This window comes from Varroa destructor, unplaced genomic scaffold, assembly GCF_002443255.2.
Source record: "Varroa destructor unplaced genomic scaffold, Vdes_3.0 BEIS01000004.1, whole genome shotgun sequence".
In the NCBI taxonomy this organism is placed as follows: Eukaryota; Metazoa; Arthropoda; class Arachnida; order Mesostigmata; family Varroidae; genus Varroa; species Varroa destructor.
The window spans coordinates 6,678,601-6,698,701 of record NW_019211457.1 but is presented as its reverse complement, the minus strand read 5'-3'; the positions used below and the strand labels follow the sequence as shown (position 1 = coordinate 6,698,701).

Here is a 20,101-nt window from a genome sequence, read left to right as displayed (position 1 = left end):
TTCTCGTCTGATAGAAGTGTTTTGATGACAGAGTAGCTATCTTCCGCGGTGGAAAGGAACCATTCCCTGCAACTTCGTATCAACACAAATCGCACAGTGTTTCCTGGGGTCATAGTATGGTAAATAGGCAAAATATTAACGTTTCCCAAGTTGAATATGATTACATTTAAGCCGTCTTGTCTGTTAAATGTAGTACTATCGCAAACACCAATGAGTTGCCATGCGTATCCTTAAACATGTCGTCTATTTAAGAGCCCGACATCCTATGCATCTTTAATAGTGCGCGTACGAGTAAGGGTTATCGGTACGGGCCGTTATCACCAACCAATCGTCAACTGTGAGCGATTTCAGAGGTTTAGGTGGATCTGGGATTATCGAAGCGGTCCTATAGAAGACCGTCTGGTAGACAACGGCAATATGGCAAAGCAAAAAAAAAACAGCCCGACCGATGAATCATGCGATAATAACTGTGTGTAGCTGGAGCCGATGGCGAAAAAGGGTCGGTACCTGAGACTAGATCGGAAATGCTTACCCTTTTAGTGCAACATCACAGTTCGCCCCCAATGGACCCCAAAGAAAAGGGCAAGCTGTATTCAGTTATTTCAGTGCTGTCTATCTCGTTTGGAGACGCCTGGAGCGCGCATGCCATTTCTATGATATGATCGCGTTCTTATCAAGAACACCGTCTCCATGAACACCATGGCGTACCGAGCCGCGTCCGTTCAGCCGTCACCCTTACGCACACCAGCCATGTCCGCCCGTCAAACAGTGCGATGATTCTCCCAAAAGGTAAAGGCTGCGGAGATGCAGTTGTGCAATGGATGCAATCTAAATTTCCCTGCGGAGAAATTTGTTTATTCCCATCCGATCTTTGCTAGCTGGGTTATCCTGATGTGTCCCGTTGTTTGGGTCGTAGGCCTGGCAGATGGCGGTTCGCGTGACTTGGCCGTATCGTGACTGGTCCATTATTGACATCATGCGGCTGTGAATATATATGGCGTTGAACTACAGGAGGAATAACAGTGACGTTCTGTCGTGGTAGAAAACCAGGAATTAAAAGGAAGTCTGAACCTCAGCTCCGTCGAACTTAGCTGCCTAACTGCAACAAAGAACAATCCTAAAGAGTCGCAGGTGCTGTTGTTAAATCTGGGATGTGGGGTTGTTGAAGCAGCTCTAGCAGGAAAACAGTAAGGGTGGTATAGGCAGGTGTTTGCCATAGGCAAGGCATCACGTAGGTTTTGGATCAACATAAATGATTAGGAAAATTGAATAGTGGTACAAATCTGAGATCTTATCAGAACAGAAAATTACCAGTCAATTAGCAGCAATTCGCTTATCAACTGCAGGCATCCATATGGGTCAGTTTAAATGTAATCGTTCATGCGGACCTTTTTCCCAAGGACATTCTAGCACACCGCCATGTAGCGTTTGTGCTCTTACGCGCTCGTTATTATACAAGTTTAAAAAACATTATTTAGTAATATCTTTTTTTTTTTTCATAAAGATTGTAAGAAGGTGGGAAAGAAAGGCTCCATTAGGCGGTTTTAGTTGCACCCCCATTTTGTCCAGACAAAAATTAAATACATAAAAAGTGCCACGAGGGAAGGTGACACAAGTAAAAAAAACACACCAAGATACGAAATGATTTATATATACAGATAAACGAGGTAAAATTATTTATCAACACCATTATCGACTAAGCTAGCTCTGAAGCGTTAGTCGTACACAGCTTTCAATAAGGTTTCTCAGCTTAGATCACGTTAACGCCTATGGGGATTCAGAATAGTTCATCCCGTCATTTGGATTCTTTGTGCGTTCGAATGCTTTTGAGTCGATCGTCTGCGCACCCCTCATTCTTGGAATAGTATGATATAACGGATGGCTGTGCTTGTGGAAGCGCCAGACCTCTAAGCCAAGAGACGAACGTCAAGGAAGCACTAATCGACGAGGCAACCTCAGAAGCTCAGAGACGGTAACTGCTGTTGTGTTGGGCTTTTTCCGAATCTGTACTCTCTACTACGTTAGCTCGATGCGTTGTTTGTGAGAAGAACGCGAAAATGGGCTTGGCTGGCGTTCAAGAAGACGTGCGTGCTCTTAGCCTTTTGCGGGACTACTTTTGTGAGTACATGCCAGAGTTAAACATCAAAGACCCTACCATGAATCGTTCTTCACGTATTTTCTTCTTGGACTTTATTTTTCTACATCTTCAATTGATTCTGCTGTACATGAAAAATAACAGAGGTGTATACCCACAACTTGCTTCCACAAAGCGTCTTAAACATGGATGGAAATAGCCACTTCGTTCCTACATTTTTAATGTGCCGTCGAAATTCCAGCTGATGTAGCACCGTGTATATGTATGTATATAACTGTAATACTGGTTTGAGTGCCTAGATAACACTCAATACGTAGTCAATAATTTTATACATTATCGACTGGAACTCGACCACATTTTATCGGATGGATCAATTTGAAGACGAGGTATGTACGTTGCTCATGGTCACTTACTAATAGCGTTGATTTAATTACTGTTTCGGTAATATATATATACTCTGCTGAGTTGTAAACGATTCCTTCTAAATCACAGACCCCGCAGATGGAAACTAATCAAAGCTTTAGTACCATAACATAGCTATAGTAGGCATGTAATTTCAATCGATAGCGACTTCTAAACAAAAACCAAAACACTAACGGCTAATAAAGCTACATGAACCTCACTAGCAGCTGCCTCAGCGCCAATGAGACTTCAATTTGCTATTTCGAGAATTACATCACCTGAAGCCGTTATTTTTTTTTATCTCCTTCCGAAAACAAAAGATTTACCTGTGGAAAATCAAATCGCTAAATAAATCATGCTCAGGAAACAGTCTCCACAAATGCTACTCATTCCTTGCTAGCTACAACACGGTAGCGGATCCTTTCGTTTTTACTCGCAAAGAATAGATACGAAAAGCCAAAGCCCGACGCTCGCCGAAAGAGGCGAAACGTCTACGACGCTGGCCCGAAGGGGGTTAGGGGGATCTCTTGCAATGAATGGGACCTACAAGAAAGAATTACGAGGAGGCTGTTCGTTTGAAATTCGCGCGGAGTAGCTCCACTGCCTTTGTTTCCCCCTGCCTCTTTCTTGGTTCGCCTTTTTTCCGTCCTTCTCTCAGCCTCCAGTTCAAGTTCGGGCCAACAGCGTCGGCAGGCTCTTTAGGCGCAGTGCCAATCCCTAGGGACGCTCAGCTTGTGCGGCTGTTCCTTCGCTGGCCTGTCTGCCTGCCTAATGGGCGGCCCTTTCTAGCTCCAGAGGTACAGTACAGATCAACCCTGACGCCGCTGCCGCTACTACCGCCCTGTTCTCACAGTGCCAGCAACTTTTTCACATAGCCACTCCTGTTGCTGCTCAGTGTTGCCCCTATTTTCTGTCCAGCTATTACCCTACTTCGTCCGCTTTTGCGACAGGCGTCATCTGCCACCGGTGTCATCGTGGTCGTTGTTGCCATTGTTGTTGTCGTCGTCGTTCTGTTAGGCACTCCGCCTTCTTCGCTGCGAATGCCCGGACAAAGAGTACATCTTTGTTCTGTCTTTTATACTGATTCGTCTGTTGTACTATGCTGTTGCTGCGGCAGCCCCACTCTTGAAAACACCAAGTTGGTCCGTGTTTTCTTTGAAAGGAATGACATATCTCACTCCTTAGGGGTTCCTGGCTGAGCTCTCTGATTTTGCTAGCTGGAAGGTTAGCCGCTGGTTTTGCTTGCTCCTTCAAAACTCACTTCGAGCTCGTTTTAGCAGAAGTTTGTCGAATACAGACGCTGTCAAATGGGATCGGGAAAGTCGGAACACAGCCATTAGGTGGTGATCGCACGAGCGGTATCCCGTAGTAGTGATACATACGGGCTTTAATTTTATTGCGCAACTCTGTTTGTTGCAAGGCATTGAAGGGGGGTGCGCACGGTGCGTTAACGTAACTAGTGAAGACTAGCTGTTTTTCCTGCCCGTTGTTTTTTGTGCCTGCCACGAACACAAGTTGCCGCCTACTGAATGTTAGATGCTCTTCTTCGGAGCTGGTTTGTGAGAGCCTGTTTGCTAGTAAATGTGGAAGGGGTCCAGAGGGACTCAAATGTCGAGGAAGATGATCATGATTCTTTGCTGTTCACTTCCTCCCTTCTTATTGCATTGTGTTATGGGTGTTGTATTATATCTCTTGATGGCTCCGTTTCCATTTTTGCTTGGGTAGAAATGGCTGAATATACGCTTGCTTACATGCAGGTGTGCGTCTTTCAATAGCAGTAGCTGCCGTCAGCGCGACCCCGTCTGATGTGAAAAGTAGATAAGCATGTAGACATCATTTGATCCAGTCACTTTCTCGATAGATCGCGAGCTGTTATTTACAGATCGAGAAGTGGTAGAACTGTAGATACAGAAGTGGTGTTTGGGTACATCGGAGAACGATTTTGTATGATTTATAGAAACAGATGTGTCTAGGTTAGCAGGTTGAGTGAGTGTAGAAGAAATATTGGGATACTAGACGCTTTAGGTGATTCAGATTTCGAGCTCAGCTACAGAAAGATCTGATATATAAGAATCGGTAATATATACATATAAGTATAGAATAAAACTGTTAGACGCAAACTCAGATTAAATATTTGCTATCTTTGATAACGAAGATATTTGACTTCTGTTTCAACGTGGATTGCTGCACGTTTTTTACGTATATACTAATCAAATCATTCTAATAGACAAATATGGATAATAACTCTCAGACACGAGGGAAATTACAAGAACCAGAAAAACGCCATGCACCTTACCCACTTCACTAATGGAAGCATCCAAATTCAGCTGATAAACATCGTTGATCCGATGAAGTAACTACAACTCTTTCCTCCGGTCACAGTCGTAAGGGGCCTCTTTGCCATAGCCCTTCATAGCCATCTAGCACCTTCCACATAATCCCTCTGCTATCAATCACTAATTCCCGCTTCCCTCTTGACCCTAGGAGGGACTGACAAACAAGTGGCGATCGTGCGTGTATTAGTCAAATGTGCAGATCATATCACTGCGGGACAATTATTTGGATCACCCCATACTCGACCCAGTTTTGTCTTCCCCTGGCTAAATCTAGTGGTTTTACATGATTTTCTGTTGGATCTCTGGATTCTGAATGTTGAGTTGAAACTCGAAAATCACTAGTAGACACGAACTGCACTATCAAAGATAGCCGTGGCCATAAACGAAACAAAAGGCCAATCGATCCACCATAGCTATCCCCGTTCCGGCCCGTTGTCCCACTGCTGGTAAAAGTCTCTTCCCAGAGAGTCGATTCGTAACTATTTGTGTTCCTTATAATCAGCTTCGACGAGAAAAGGAAAATTCGGGAATTGGCGGCAGCCGAACACCTAACATGCATGCCTTCGTCGCATTGCGCCGTTGAGGGTAGCAGCGGCGGCGCTGATCGTAGGTGCGCCTATGTTCGACGTTTCGCGTTGCACGATTTGGCTTGGCGCCATGTCAAGATGGCCGCAGCAGGACATCAGAAGAGAGACAGCTTGTGGCAGCGTCTGCTCAACCGGTACGAGCGAATAAAAAGATTACCTGGACAATCTTGCTAGTTCAAACTAGAGAAAGCAAAAGATTAACAGATAAATCTGATATATGATAATAATGACACGAACAAAAGTAACAAACGAAATATACGCTCGCTAATGATGTAATACAAATAAACGCTGCTGTGTAAGTACTCTTTTCCAATAATGTATCAGACCTACACTGAAAAAAAAACACAAAAAACATACTTAGAACAATTTTCCACATTGTTTCCATGTTCCATTTATCATATACTTTTCCGACACCCAGACGATTCCCGCATTGTTTTACTCCATGTATGTGGGTTAGTTGTCGACGGGAGGAATCGACTCAATAGCACGTCCGGCCGGAGTAAGCTAGCTACCGCTACTGACTCGTTGGAACCGCTCTCGAACTTCTCATCAGTCGGTCGACCTGAGTCTGTTCTATGTCTCCATCTTGGTAGGTGTGCACGCCTGACCCAGGATCAATCTAAGGTGAGCTGTATAGCCAATTCAACTGTGACTGGTACAGAGGAGTCCGAGTAAAGGAATAGATCTTGCAATGGTTGAAAACGCTGTATTCAGCTGCGGTGGCTCCCAACGAGAATGAAGGAGAGCATCGCTTGTTTTGGCTGCCCGTCGGTGCTGACGCTGCTAACTGCAGAGAGCTTCTGCAGCAATTCGCTTGTGTTCGTGCCCCGCTCCAAGTGAGTAAATAGATATGCCCCGGTAGAAGCAATTGCCTGATGGAAACGCGGGTAACACTCCCGTTTCGTTTAGTGTGTCTATATAGTTATAAATAAGCTTATAAAATAAATTAAACGAGTATCTTGTTAGCAACTGCTATTCGATATCTAGAAGACATGTTAACGTAAATAAGGGAGAAAAGCTATTCTAGAATCTCGGCAAAAGCCTACTTGTAAAAAGTCGATCACAAGGACGTGTATGTGTCTTGAATTGCGAAGGCTTAAAAAGGATAGGACGGTTGGTTGAAAAAAAACACTACGACGAATACTGCAGATTGTCACATGTGACCTATTTCGTTGTAAACTAGTATTAGTTTGGTCGAACCCGAAATTGCTATTGACTGATAGTGGACGATATTTTGCCAGAAAAATCAGAGCCGAAGAACATAGCTCACTCTTGAATATGATGACCATTCTTACCGTCAATATTATATATATATACCAAAAATTTATCTTCATCACGCCACGAGTAACCAAGGTACCTGTTGAAGATCATTCAAATCTTTATCAGATAGTCTGTATCATATAGCATTGGATGCAATGTCGAGGGAAGAACAGGGGCTAAACATGCAGGTGAAACTTTGAGATGTTGGTGAAATTACCAGTGTCAATAAGGACCAACGAAACGACCAAGGGATCACCCGCCTTTTCAGCTTAAGCCCGTTAGAAAGCAATAAGCAGTCAAATTTGGCCCCTGTGATAGCTTAGTGGGTAACGTATTTGCTCTTAAAAACACATTGTGGTTTCGGCTTGAATCCAGGCACGGACAGACTTTGGAAGCCAGGAATCTGATGGAACGACTACCTAACGGCGACGCCTGCCGTAAAATTCAAAACATAGAAAGAGGCAATTAGATTAGAACGACTATGGCAACCGAAGATGAAGAACGCTCACTGTTCAGGCTTCTCACTTACGATCGAAAAAATTGCCCAATCTGCAGAGGTATAAAATAACCTCTTTTTTTTTTTTTGTCATGTTAGTGGGACGGTTCAGTCGTACATGCTACTACGGACTATTGTTTCATATGTATTGCGATACTGTACTTAATTTTTGGACTGTTCTGCGACTTAGAAGCTCTTACAACTTTCAGGTCTAGAGTGTCTTTAGATTTTACTATTACGAAGGCCGCAAGAGGCGCAGATGTTTGGCTCCGCAGTCACGCAATCCCCATGTGTATATAATGAATATAGCTATATATAACAATAATGATAACAGTATTCTGCCTAGCTTTGTCTTTCCAGAAATGTCACTATCACTGTAGCCGTTCATAATCAATCCATCCGATAGCGAGATATAAAGTATGACGATATCCCAATTAGCAACTACCTAATCTGTTTGAATCACGCTGCTACACAAAATAGAATACTCCCTATTGACAACATACTGAATCGCATTGAGATATTGTCAATAGAAAGCAACCCAATATGGTCTGATCCGTCCTTCAATTCCCTATCGTTTGTGCATCTTCGAGAATTCCTGTGTACCTCAAGCGCTTTTTTTAGCCTGGCACGTGGAAGTCAACCTGCAGTAGAAGCAAATTGGCTATCCGTACGCTGCGTTCTCTGAAACAATCGTCGTTAACCTAATGTTTGACGCCAGTTAGTTTCTGGATTTAGCAGCAGCTCTTGCCGGGAACGCGTCCTGATCGAGTGTTCTCTAACAGCGTCGGCAATGAGTTTCAGGTTCTTTGCAACAGACCAAAGGAAGCAGCCTGTACCATAGGTCTCGTATTACATAAGGCAATGGATATCTGTTTGCTCTGCTGCGGTACGTAGCACCGCAATGTGCTGTTGTCGTATTCCAATAATAAAGCAGAAGTAGCAACCAAAAAAGCCAATTAGACTAGCACGCGACGCGGACTGGAGACGAAATATGAAAAGCAGGGGCATTTGTTGCTTTGGGGAAACCCTCATGATTAAAACCGTCACAGCGTTATGCAAACCTCCCGAAACAAAGGCCCATTTCGAATTTAAGGACTCGAATGTAGAAGACATTTATGGCGCATTTGGGACTGTCTAACGATTCGACATGCGGATGACGAAACGGTTCGACTAACTACGCCTTGATATGGCAGATTGAGCAGAAATCGGCAAATGTATCAAACTTTGTTTTCTTGTTTATTACAGCATGTTACGTTGATGAACTTCCTCGAGCTTGTGCGCTTATAGAGCAATACTGAGTCCTCTCGTTGCAGCGACACCAGCGAACAATCAGTCAGATACGGGAAAAAAATGAGCTAGGAGTCGTCATAGCGATAACCACAATAGCGATTTGATATCCGCTGCAGCAAACCGATACGGATTGTCAATAGTATATGAAGAGCTGCTGTTCGCGATGGACACTGCCCCGAGGAAGTTTGTGCTAAAGCTCTAAATGCGCGCATTCCACTTTGGAATGGAAAATTTCTGCAACCGACAATTGACTAGGCAAACGTTTTGTCACCGTATGAGGATATGAAGTCGTGATTATTATAGGTTACTGTTTGAAAGACTTAGGTTACTAAAATGCTTGGGGTGAATCAAAGGTCGATCGTGGGGATCCTGATGTTATCCTGGTGGTGATCGCAAGCGAAACGTCACAACATTGGTTCCTGTTTTACTACGTCTACTACAGTGCTTGTGCACTTTATCTACTGCAGACCTGATCCAAATTCATCCGAGGCAAACTTCCCATCAGCATTTCAACGATTACTACAACCAATGGTAGAAGAAGGTATGTATTGTAAAGCCAATGTTTGTATCAGGAATTCACGCGGACGTACGGTAAAGCTGATTTGGACTACGGCGGTCTAAAAGACGCCAGAACGCTCAGTGGTCGTTTTTTGAAGACCTTCTTACCTCTCGTCAGAAGTTGAAGTCAGAGTTAATCGAAATGGGGGCGCAGGATATATTGTGTGGTTGATTCGGTGCGACGGCGGCAGCTGGGCCTGGCAATGAAGTGACTCTATTAGCAGCAGATTTCACATTGTGAATTGTCACATTAACAAACTTTGCACGATCAATGCTATTAGTATGCTGTGTTGCTACAGATACTGAACGTTGTGACTATTTATCAAGACATCGAGCAGGGTACGACTCAGCAAACGTTCAAGGGCCCACCGGATGCCTTCAAGCCTTCTCGGTAGTTGAACCGCTTGAACACGTTGTGGCCTATACAAATTAAGGTGGCATTTGAAAGATTTCACTTATTCTGATAAAGATATTGTGCGGGCGTTTTTTCTGCGTGGATCGGAGATTGACTGGATGTTGATTAGAGCATGACCGAGTATTTCCCAACTGTCTGTCTTTGGATTCCGTTGTAGAGAGAGATATCGCTTCTGATTCAAGACAAATCTGCAAGGCCTATGAAATGAATGAACATGATTAGTAAATCTCTGTATTTTTTGTTAAACGGAAGTTGTTTTTTCGTTATCTAATTGTTTGATGTTATTTACATTATCAAAAATTATCTGTTATCTGTAGTGTATGTATCCATATTATTGCAATGTGTACGTTAGCGTAAGTGTTTATCGTATCGAAAGTATCGAAAAACAACGGCATGAAAAAACGTTTAAATTTCCTTTGCTAACAGCCATGCCAATTTCTAGCTACGCAGAAACATAAGGCCATCAATAAATCTGCGAGTCATTTACTGCGATCCTTCTTGTCGGGTTGATCGGGGCCCCTGGTTACTCTGAAGCCGAACATAGTCCTCTGAATTGTCCAAAATTTCCATTTAAAGCTTATTAAAATTTTCTTGACGTTCTGGTGCAAGTACATAATCCGGAGGTCGTCTACACGCAGTGCAGATCAAGTTCAACAGCAGACCGTTACAATATGACTTAATGAAGGCTTCGTATACGCGTAGTCTCTACTCTTCAAATTCAAATTAGTTACCTTGAGTGGATTCATCCTGTCCTGCAAGCGATGGCGACAGCATACTAATAAAGATATTTAAATCTAAAGATATAATAAAACAAATAAAATAAAATAAATACGAGGTAAAGCATACTGAAGATATTTAAATCGCTCTAGATGTTAACACTCAGTAAATACGACGGTTCTCGTGAAAAGTACCATTGTTTCATTATTAAACAAAAGGTTCGATAGAATATTTGTAAGAAAAATTATTTGATGGCTATATTTTCTATGGGCTCAATGTTTCCGAGAAGATAGCTGATATGTTTGACGCACTCGTAATAGGCTTTACCTTACAAAATAATACTGTAACATCAAATAAAGGTTGGATCTGTTTAACGGATTCGGATGAAGATCAAAAAAAAAGAGAAACGAGACAGCAGGGACACCTTTTGTGCGATCTTCGCATAAGAAACGTTGTTCTCATAGTTGTCCTTTATGGCCTTTCTAGGCCGCTTTCTAACGGTTCCAATAAGTGAGCCTTATGGCTTATATTGTATATGTGAAATTGGAAGATCCTTCCAGACGTCGGTCAGCCATAGCGCTACTGATCTTTACATTGATTCCCTATTTGTTGACGTCCCTCTAGCAGCTATCGCGGGCCACAGTAAAAAGTGTATTTTTAAAAACCTTCACCCAACTGCCTTTGTTGTATCTTCCAGTCGCCTCGCTCTTTTCGTTTTACTAGTTCTTCATATCCCATCTAGTCCAGACTATTTTCAGTCCAGAGTCTCTAAATGCACAGAATGAATAGCTAACAATAAAAACGCAAATGAATCTGCTACGATCGGGCTCAGAGCGATGTAGATAGATCCACAGCTACCAGAACTGAAAATTTACCTCGCACCAAGCTACATTTAGAAATGTGTAGGGTGACATTACTTTGCAATAGGAAAAATTGATTTTTATGTAATCATATCACTGGCGACCTCGAACCCAAATTCGAAAATAGTGAATCCAGAGAGAATCCAGAATGCAGAGATCTATTGCTTTCTTTCGTTTTCCTCACATCTTTGAGGTGTAGTTTGTCCTGATAGTTGTTGCAGCTTCTACGGGCAAACGGATATTTCGAAATCGTTGCTGCAATCTTGTGTGTGCTTCGACTGCCGGTCCTATTGCCAATTCAAGCCTACTTCGTTGCGCCTTCTACATCTTTCCTCCTTCTCCTCCTCCTCCTCCTCCTCCTTCCTCTTCTTTGTTCTTTCCGATCTGGATCAACTGGGTTTGTGCTAACGCCAAAGCGACACGGAGAAACAGCCAAACATATTTGACATATAAACATCTATACAATAATATAGACATATATACAAACATATAGGCAGAAAGACAGCCAAAGGTATATGTCCTTGTATGTAATGTATATGTCCACACAGAAAGCCAAGTTGTGTCCGCATCGCGATCCAAATATTGAAGACCGTCGTTTTTGCACGGGCACAAAAATTCGGGCTCGTTGTTGAACTAGGATATAACGCTCAGTGGGGATGGCTCGCCGCCCTAGGTGGTTGAAAAAGAAAGAAAGGGGCAAGAAAGTAGAATGAACGGGTTTAGTATCCGCGGAGAAGAGCCGTAGATAGAAGCAGGAGCTCAATGGTACTTGCGTTGACGAAAAGGATACGATAAAAGCTTTTAAACGAATCGACAAAGAAACCGATCGCCATGGGTGAAATGCGCCCATATGTCGACATAGCTGCACACCTATCCGAACACGAGGAGGTTATGTTGAAACTGTATGCGTGTTCACGCTGGGAGACAAATAATTGTTGTACAATACATTGAAGCAGATTAGGCATCTAAAATTACGAGAATAGTCACCAACCACAAGTTTTTTTAGTGGATAGTCTGGAGATGTCTCTTTTCTGCTACTTCTCTATATACAGTAAGCCAACGCATCTGCTGTTACCATCGTTTTACTACTAATGTATAACAGTAAACTATAATGGCCGTCACAGGTCAACTGACGATTGCTGATAGAAAATGATCTAGAACGCTATGGGGACAAAGTTAAGGTCCATTTTTCCAGACAAGAAACGTTTACGTCCCTGAAAAATAGCTACTCAGCTAGATCGCTGTATAATCGGATTTAGCATAGCGTCCAATGTTCGCACTAATTTTGACTCGCAATAGTTATCATCGCCGTATCAATATTTGTATCCATCCAAAATATAGGATTTCAAAACCTTTTTAATAAGTAGGACCTGTCCACTATAAGCAAAAATATGCTTAAAAGCGGGTTATCTGTCGCAACGGAATCCTACTTGGTTGCTTTTTACCCTCCACTCGTTTCACTATCTCCCGTCCGAAGTCCTCAAAGCTCTTTCTCCACCAGGACGACTACTCCTTCCACAGCAGCGCTATTTGCTAGTGGCCATACTAGGGGTTGAACAGATTTTTGCCGCTTGCAGAAGCGGACGTACTTACGGCCTTAAGTCCTCTTCAAGCCGATCTCACCCAGCAATTGTCGAGCTTCTTCTTATAACTTTCACCGACGAATGCTACTGGCCTCATTAGTGCACTCAGGACGCCCGGCTCGGTTTAGCAATTTTCAGCGGTCAACGAACTTGTTACAGTAGACCGATTTTCGGGCAGGCATGCAAAAGGCCCGTTTTCTAACACAGATGTTCCTTTTCCATTCCTGCTTCGAGACATTGTGTAAAGCAGCCATGTACACTCAATCTCTACTTCTTAGAACTGTTTTTGGTCCAGCTTCATTTAGTGTGAGCGTGAGACTCTTTCATTGTCTAGCGCTTGATTCCATTGCGGTGCCGACATTCTACTGTACTGTCTGTTGGCCCTACAGTGTGCGATTTGACTGCCCGTGCGATGCGGCCAGTGGTAAGGTATTTTCGTCTTTTGCTTCAGTGACCTTCGTTATCCTTCTTTTTGCGGGCGGAGTCAGTCTCGAACGAAGGAACCTGTCACACTCTTCGCTCCTTTGTAACACCTTTCAACGCTTGGGGCACAAAGTATGTAGGCGCGAACGGGTTTTGGTGGATGGTCGATAAAATAATGGAAGTTCTGAACATCCAGTGGTGAAGTCTGGGGGAGCGGAGCGGAGATTTGCCTCGAACGAATGGGCGTGGCAAAATGTATTTTTCCTGCTAGAAAATAGAAGTTTATAGGGACGGCAAGAGTGGATGATGTAAGAACGAAACGGGATGATGAGGCAAGGGTCGACAAGCATCATTTTCTAGGTAGGAGAAGTTGGGTCGGAGAAGCAAGAGACAGAGTGATGACTTTGTGAAATCAAACGACAAAGGACCAAGTGGTAAGTCCGGTACACGTCCATGAGTTTCTTCGACTGAGTCGAACGATGAACGGCCCTTAGTAACGAGTAGTGTTATAAGTAACGAAAGTTCCAACGCAATGAAATACAGTCCGGAAACGTCATCAACTCATGCTGGTGCAATTTACCAAAGCGGGCTGGCCAGTACCGAGAGCTGTCGTGGGCAAACTGGACGGAGGCGCTGCGACGGGGTAGCGCCCTGCTGACGAAGGGGGTGTTTCGGAGGTTTGTGCAGTACGAGACCCATTACAGAAAGTGAAAATAGCAAAGGCCACAAGGAGAAGACCCGACGAGGGATGTTTTGAACTTGCAACTGTCAACAAGTGCACCCTTGCTGTATCTGTTTTGCATCGTCTAGATCTGTGTTAGTTTCGAACTTTTTGAATCTGCCTGTTTGTCTTAGATTTTTCCCTTGTAGAGGATTATTATAGGCAAAGGAGACACAAAGTGAAGCGTAAGCAGAAAGAGCCAAAATATAATACGAGAAGATGCTGTCCCACACAAACCAGCTAATGATTTGATGAGAATCAGCCTTACGGAGTAGATGCCCGTTTCTATAGACTTAGTGTTGGTGATCACATTAAAATACGTAATATTAAATAGCAAAAAATCACAAGTCTTCTCTTGTCTCTACGATTTAGTCCAGGATCGGACGATGACCGTAGATATCTCCTTTTTTTACTTTTTTTTTATGAATCTTTTCTGATCATTTGGTAATATTCGGATCTAAACTAGCGGAACTTGTTATTCACGATTACTATGGCGACTCTCACTCAGAGAACTAAGTATTATCCACCTAGATTATGTGGTCTTTTTCTATTTCAAATTTACAGGGTCGTTAAACAATAAAACCCCTTTCACTCTCTCGACGATACTGCCGCGTCCTGCTCATAGTTTTTGGTGTTTATTCTATATGCCCCGCAGAAAATTGAATCTCGTGTTACTCGTCCACCTGTTAGACTACTTCCTGAGTAACACATACACCAGGCCCGAATTAACCAGACGGCAGTAGAATAGTTGATCCGATTCACTTCTTTGTTTACCGGGACTGTTGGACGAGGAAGCCCACGACGACGACAAACAGCTACTGCGGATGGAACAAGGAAAAAATCGGAGTAGGGGGTTTAGTCTCACTCCTTCATTACAACTTTTGGAGTCAACACTCCGGATTCCAACGCCGCTAAAAGCTCAGAACATCACCTATGCTAGCGCGACTATCATGGAGTCGAGGGCTCCATAAAAGGACCGACGTTATGGTCGACGACAAAGCAAACGAGTGCCACTGAGGCTGAACGTTGTCCTACTGAAACAGAAGAACAACGCACTTGCGAGATAGGTGCCGCGCTTAAATGAACTGCGGCAGTGAACTACAGTGGGCGTTTCCGACGAGGCAACTGTCCCAGGGGGAGTTCCAGAATTTCAACGGGCTTAGCGAAGGAGAGGTGCCGGAGGAAAAGAGATAACACAGACGTAAACGGCAGCAGATTGCAGCTGCTCAAAGCAGCAGACGAACTCGATCGCCAATGGGCACAGTTCGGTGAAGCCGACTTGGGGGATCTCGAGACGCAGAGCGAATCCGAAGGGAGTTTCAAGACCTGAAAAGTACGGTGGGTATGGTCACTCTAGAGTAGGGCGGTGGTTCTCGCTACCGCTGCTGCCGCTGGATCCCACTGCTACCGCTCAATTGAAAAATGGATGCTGCTCTTAATTAACTGGAACTATTCGTCAGGTTACGCTCAGCCCATAGTCTCTCAACACCTAGGCCGTTCTAGGTAGTCCCTGGCCACTTTCTATCTTCCGCTACACCGCGTTTCATACGCAAAGGAAAGTGACTAAAAGGTCCAAAGTATAGAATGTATTCCGGATAGTACACGACAGAATATCTAGTGACCACCTATTTTTAGACCCTGGTCAGTGGTTTCGACATATTAGCTGGTTAAGCAAATAAACTGAATTATATTAAATTAAACCACACTGCATTTTCTTTCATATAGATGTAAATATTTCAGCATTCTCCCAATTTTTCAAATACTCATCATCATTTGTTGAACACCATGCATAAACCTTGTGTGTCTAAAGATAATTTCGATTAATACCTCATCGATCTTAAATTGAGGACTCTCGCAATCTCATATCTCTTACTGCACGGACTCTCTTTGTTTCTTACGTTTCATTGATCATTAAACTGATCATCATCGGCAATATTTCCTGTGTCTTTCATATTTTGTCATGTCTTGATAAAACCCAGTTAAATTTTACGGTTCTTTAAGAGTTACAGTTCGGTTTTCGAATGATGGAGGCCACCAATGAGCACCTAGGGCATATGTGCTGGAAATGTTTATTGAAGAAGCTGGGTTCCTTTGCATGTTCCATAATGTTAACCAACATGTAGAATTGGAACAGCATGAAATACAAGATGGAAACCTCTTCCTTTTTGTAAACCAGCTCTTTATATCTTGTTTTAGGACGAATTTATTCCTGCCTCTTAAGTGAGCTCCTTACTCCAAGTATTTTGCTTGTTTCTTTTCTCTTGTCTTCTACTTCGCCAGTCTGCAATACCCGTTCCTAATCGATTGTCTGAGTTTTGCCGCATGTATGTATGTCGTCTCCTAGTTAAGTCTATAGATTCGCCGTTCTAGTGTATACCTGTAGGTGACGCTGAAGGTAGCCAGTGTCGCAGAGAGTAACCGATCAGTCGGTAAGGCTCTCAGGACCTACAAGATTCGTTTTGCTACTTCTAGTTTTCTACCGTTCGACCGGCAGCCATCCAATTGTCAGGACCCTACTACATTAAGGTTTGCCTGGGTAGCACTTCTGGAGTACTCCCTCGATACCGAAGCTACCTCGGTACTACGAAGTAGAGGCCCACTTTAGTTCCATTATCCACGAGCAACGAGGGGGGATTGGCGGAACCGTTGAATGTTCGTGATGTTCCTCGAGTAGCAAACTCACGTTTAGGGCTAAGTCTTAATGACTGGCAAAACACACCCCGTTGTCGACTTGACTCGGCCGCTTCTGAAGCACCACCAACTGACGAAAAAGCAAAGAGAAATTAGGCACCCAGATCACCTATTACGATATACGAGTAATTTGTATAAAGTTACGAAGACTTGACGGAAGAGGAAAATGGAGGAGGAAGAACTGGTAAGCCTGTGCACGCTAGGAGTCATTTACTACCTGCAGTTTACAAGGACAAACGAGAATCGACCTGCAGCATCGAGTCCGTAGCCCAACTCGATAGACTGTTTATATATATATATATATATATATATATAAATCGTCTTCAAGGTCTCCGTTATATTATATATATTAGTGAGCCGAAGTTTTACATTATGGCAGTCTTCGAACCTTTGCTATTCAGTAGGATGCATCTGATAACTGTCAACGATCGACACATTCTGTAACATTGTATATAACACGAGAACTAACAGAAAATGCGAAAACGCCCAGGTGTTCTACAGCGTAAGCCGGAGAAAGAAAACTATTGCTTTCATCAAACTTGGAATTGAATTGAATAAGCCTTTACTTATAGAAAGAGGTACATATGGCCCACAAAAGAGGCATTTTTAGCATATATTAAGTAAAAAGCTAAGAAGGTAAGCCGCATTCACAATTTCATTTGACCCATTAAGAAAGATAATATATTTACTACAAAGTTTATTAGTTCTACACTCAATAAAATTATTTGTAAGATCTGCTTTGTCCATTTAGACGAACATTCGAAGATTTTGCATCTAGTTTCGTATTACCCCGACAAGCACCTCAGCCTTCATTTTTTTTTAAAAAAACTGATTTTGCACACAGTAAATCTTTACTGGGTATACGGATCTGCGTAATATTCTTGACTGACCTGATTCTTTAACTGGAGAAGACTATAAACATTAGATAAAACAATACAAATGAATATATACAACGAGATACAAACGTCTGACAACTACCCTACATCATACGGCTATTTGATCACCGTGCGTTGATCAAAATCCGCTGTTGGGCATAGTTGTACGCCCAGGTTTAGAGGAATAGATAGAGCGCAGAGTGACACAAAATACTTTTTTTTTCGTCTTATGTCAGGTGTGCATATTTTCTAACTTATTTGTCAGATAAAATTTTTTGTAAATACCGAGACACATTCGAGGAAAACATTTGATAAATAAGTTCAACGTTTAAAGCACGCCCGAAGTCTTTAAATAAAAATGGGGTAACCATCTCTTGTATTCATCCGTAAACTTCGATTGACTTTATGGTCATCAAATTTTCTTATTATTATATTATTATTATTTATACTGATTTATATATATATATATATATATATATATAGCATTGTTTACATTGAACGTATATATATATTATATATATAAAAATGTATTAGGCTATCACAAGCGGATGCGGCGGGCTTTTTAACTAGTCAGGGTAGAATGATGGTTCTTGGTATGTCCTAAAGATAGTCTCGTTTTTCGAAAAAGATAGTTTTTCTTTTACATACTTTTGACATGCTTGCCTACCAGATACTCCTTTTAAGAAACTGTTGTTAAGAAACTCCGTAATTACTTAGACTTATATCAGAAAAATAGGCAAGTTAAAATCCATTCAGAAAGTGATTAAGGTATGGAGATGAGATTTGCCTTTGTAATCAAGTAATCGGACTATGTGATGGTGTGATGACTTCACAGATTACTGACGATCCATGAGTCTCTGAAATAGCGGGTTGCATTCATTGCTTCATTTTTGGTCAGTATCTCATAGTAACAAATGCCCCTTATATCCGTCACAAGTACTACTATAACCTTACGAACTACCACAACTTACTACAACTGTTATTCAACTCGATTTCTCTCCAGGGCTATGCCATTTTTCACCTGGTCGCTCTCTGACTGACAGTAAGGATTGAACCGTGCCTCATCTACAGCCGTATATTCCAGGTAGATTTTTTGTTTATTTAAGTTTCGAAAATTACACGTGCAATACACCACATGCAGTTAGCCTGAAGTAAATTCATGGGAATTACTTTTTTAGTTAATTTCCGCATTTTCGGCATTTATCGTTATAATATATGAGGTATCAATTTTGGCTGACAGAGCTTTGAGACCTTTGTACTTCTTTAGCGAAAAGCCTTCTCGACTGCAGCAATGCGTTCCTGCCTTTCGGGTCTCGACATCTGGTCACATTTTCGCTGACCTTCAGCGCTTTAATCTTCATCCTTGAAATGTTTGCACTATATATACTCTTTACTTGCGCCTGAAGCCTCCTTGCCTAAAATCTTCACCGATCCTAGCGCTCTAGTCTCCAAGAAACAAAAATGTGACCATTGAGCGTGTATCTTCAAAACTGAAAGATGTTTTTTTCTGAACCTCTTCCTCCTTGAGTAAAACTAGCTTCCATCCACAAGTTTTGAAAAGACCGGGCCATTTACTACCCAAATTAGTTTATTAGCGGCGCGTAGTTCAAAAGTCATTTAATTTTAAAGTTTGCTGGATTTGCCTGAAATGGGCGAATAACCATAACTTCAGTCTTTGTTTACATATGATTGATAAATAAATTGCAAAAAAATCTACATTATATATTTGACGTTCCTTTTAGCACCGATGCTCAAGGTTATTACCGTTCTGACCAATACTGCTAATAACAATAAGTTCTTCATTCAAAAACACAATCGCGGTTCTTAGATCTTCCAGTGTTATCGATTTTTTGGCGTATACCTTACCTTTAAGGAATTCCTTCATAGGAAAACGTCCGCTGGCGTTAAGTCTGAGAAATGGGCAGGAGATCTGTTTTATATGTATATATACATCCTTGCTGGTGGGTAATAGACTAAATTGCACTAATAGGCTAAATAAGTAAGGATTGATGTAATTTGGCATAGTCCGCGGAACCTTCTTCGAACACGTGGCAAAGCACTAATAATAACAGCTAGCTTGACGTTTTTCGGTCGGTCAGGTAGAAACCCCAATTTGTTTGTTTGTAAACTTCGTCCCAGCTGTAGCTGTAAAGTCTTGGAACATTCAAACCTACAGGTTGACGCTTTCGACAAGCTCGGCCCTAGTAATTCGTTATAGCCAGACATCACTTAGTGTCTGCTATTATGATTGTCTTCCTCTGACAAAATCTTCCAAACTTTTATAGCAGGAGTGGAGCGTGGTCGGATGGAACTACAGGATGGAACAGGGGCATTATGCATGCGTTATATATAAAAGGCGGTGACTTCCGTGGATAATTGGCAGCCAGCGAAGAGGGGCCATGATAGACTACGGCAACGGTGCCGTTAAGGTGTCAGCTAGGGCTCTCGCGAACTTCGGACGCACGAATGAAAACGGATATGAACTGAGGACCAAGAGTAAGCACGGTTAACGCAGCCGGCTCAAGGAGTTTCATACAACATCTGCGTTTCTGAAATTCGTACCTCACTAATTAGAGACTCACGCCACAATGACATCCGATACTACTGCTGGTAAACATTGCTTACGTCCACCATCAAGTAGATCAAGAGATTTTGGACCTAGACTACCTCGTGGATCCTTAAATTCAGTGAGCAAACATGTTACCACGATAATATACAAGGATAGAATCGCTTAACGGTACTGCACAACGTGACCATAGAGATAGACCAATAGAGATAAGTGAATGGTTTAC

At 42.5% G+C, this 20,101-nt stretch overlaps 1 protein-coding gene and 1 long non-coding RNA gene across 5 annotated transcripts in view; one reads left to right on the top strand and one right to left on the bottom strand.

Annotated features, from left to right (window-relative positions):
* LOC147755781 (uncharacterized) overlaps positions 1-20,087 on the top strand; it is a 42,082-nt gene extending 21,995 nt beyond the window's left edge. Inside the window, exons 2-3 of one of the 2 annotated variants that reach the window (XR_015326914.1) lie at positions 18,313-18,393; positions 19,598-20,087. This is a non-coding gene — a long non-coding RNA (uncharacterized LOC147755781). Of the gene's footprint in view, positions 1-18,312; positions 18,394-19,594 lie in introns of both variants that reach the window. The other variant, XR_015326913.1, reaches the window with a different exon arrangement.
* The window catches only part of LOC111249932 (uncharacterized), a 390,414-nt gene that overhangs the window by 321,004 nt on the left and 49,309 nt on the right, over positions 1-20,101 (bottom strand). The gene's annotated exons all lie outside the window — the stretch shown is intronic.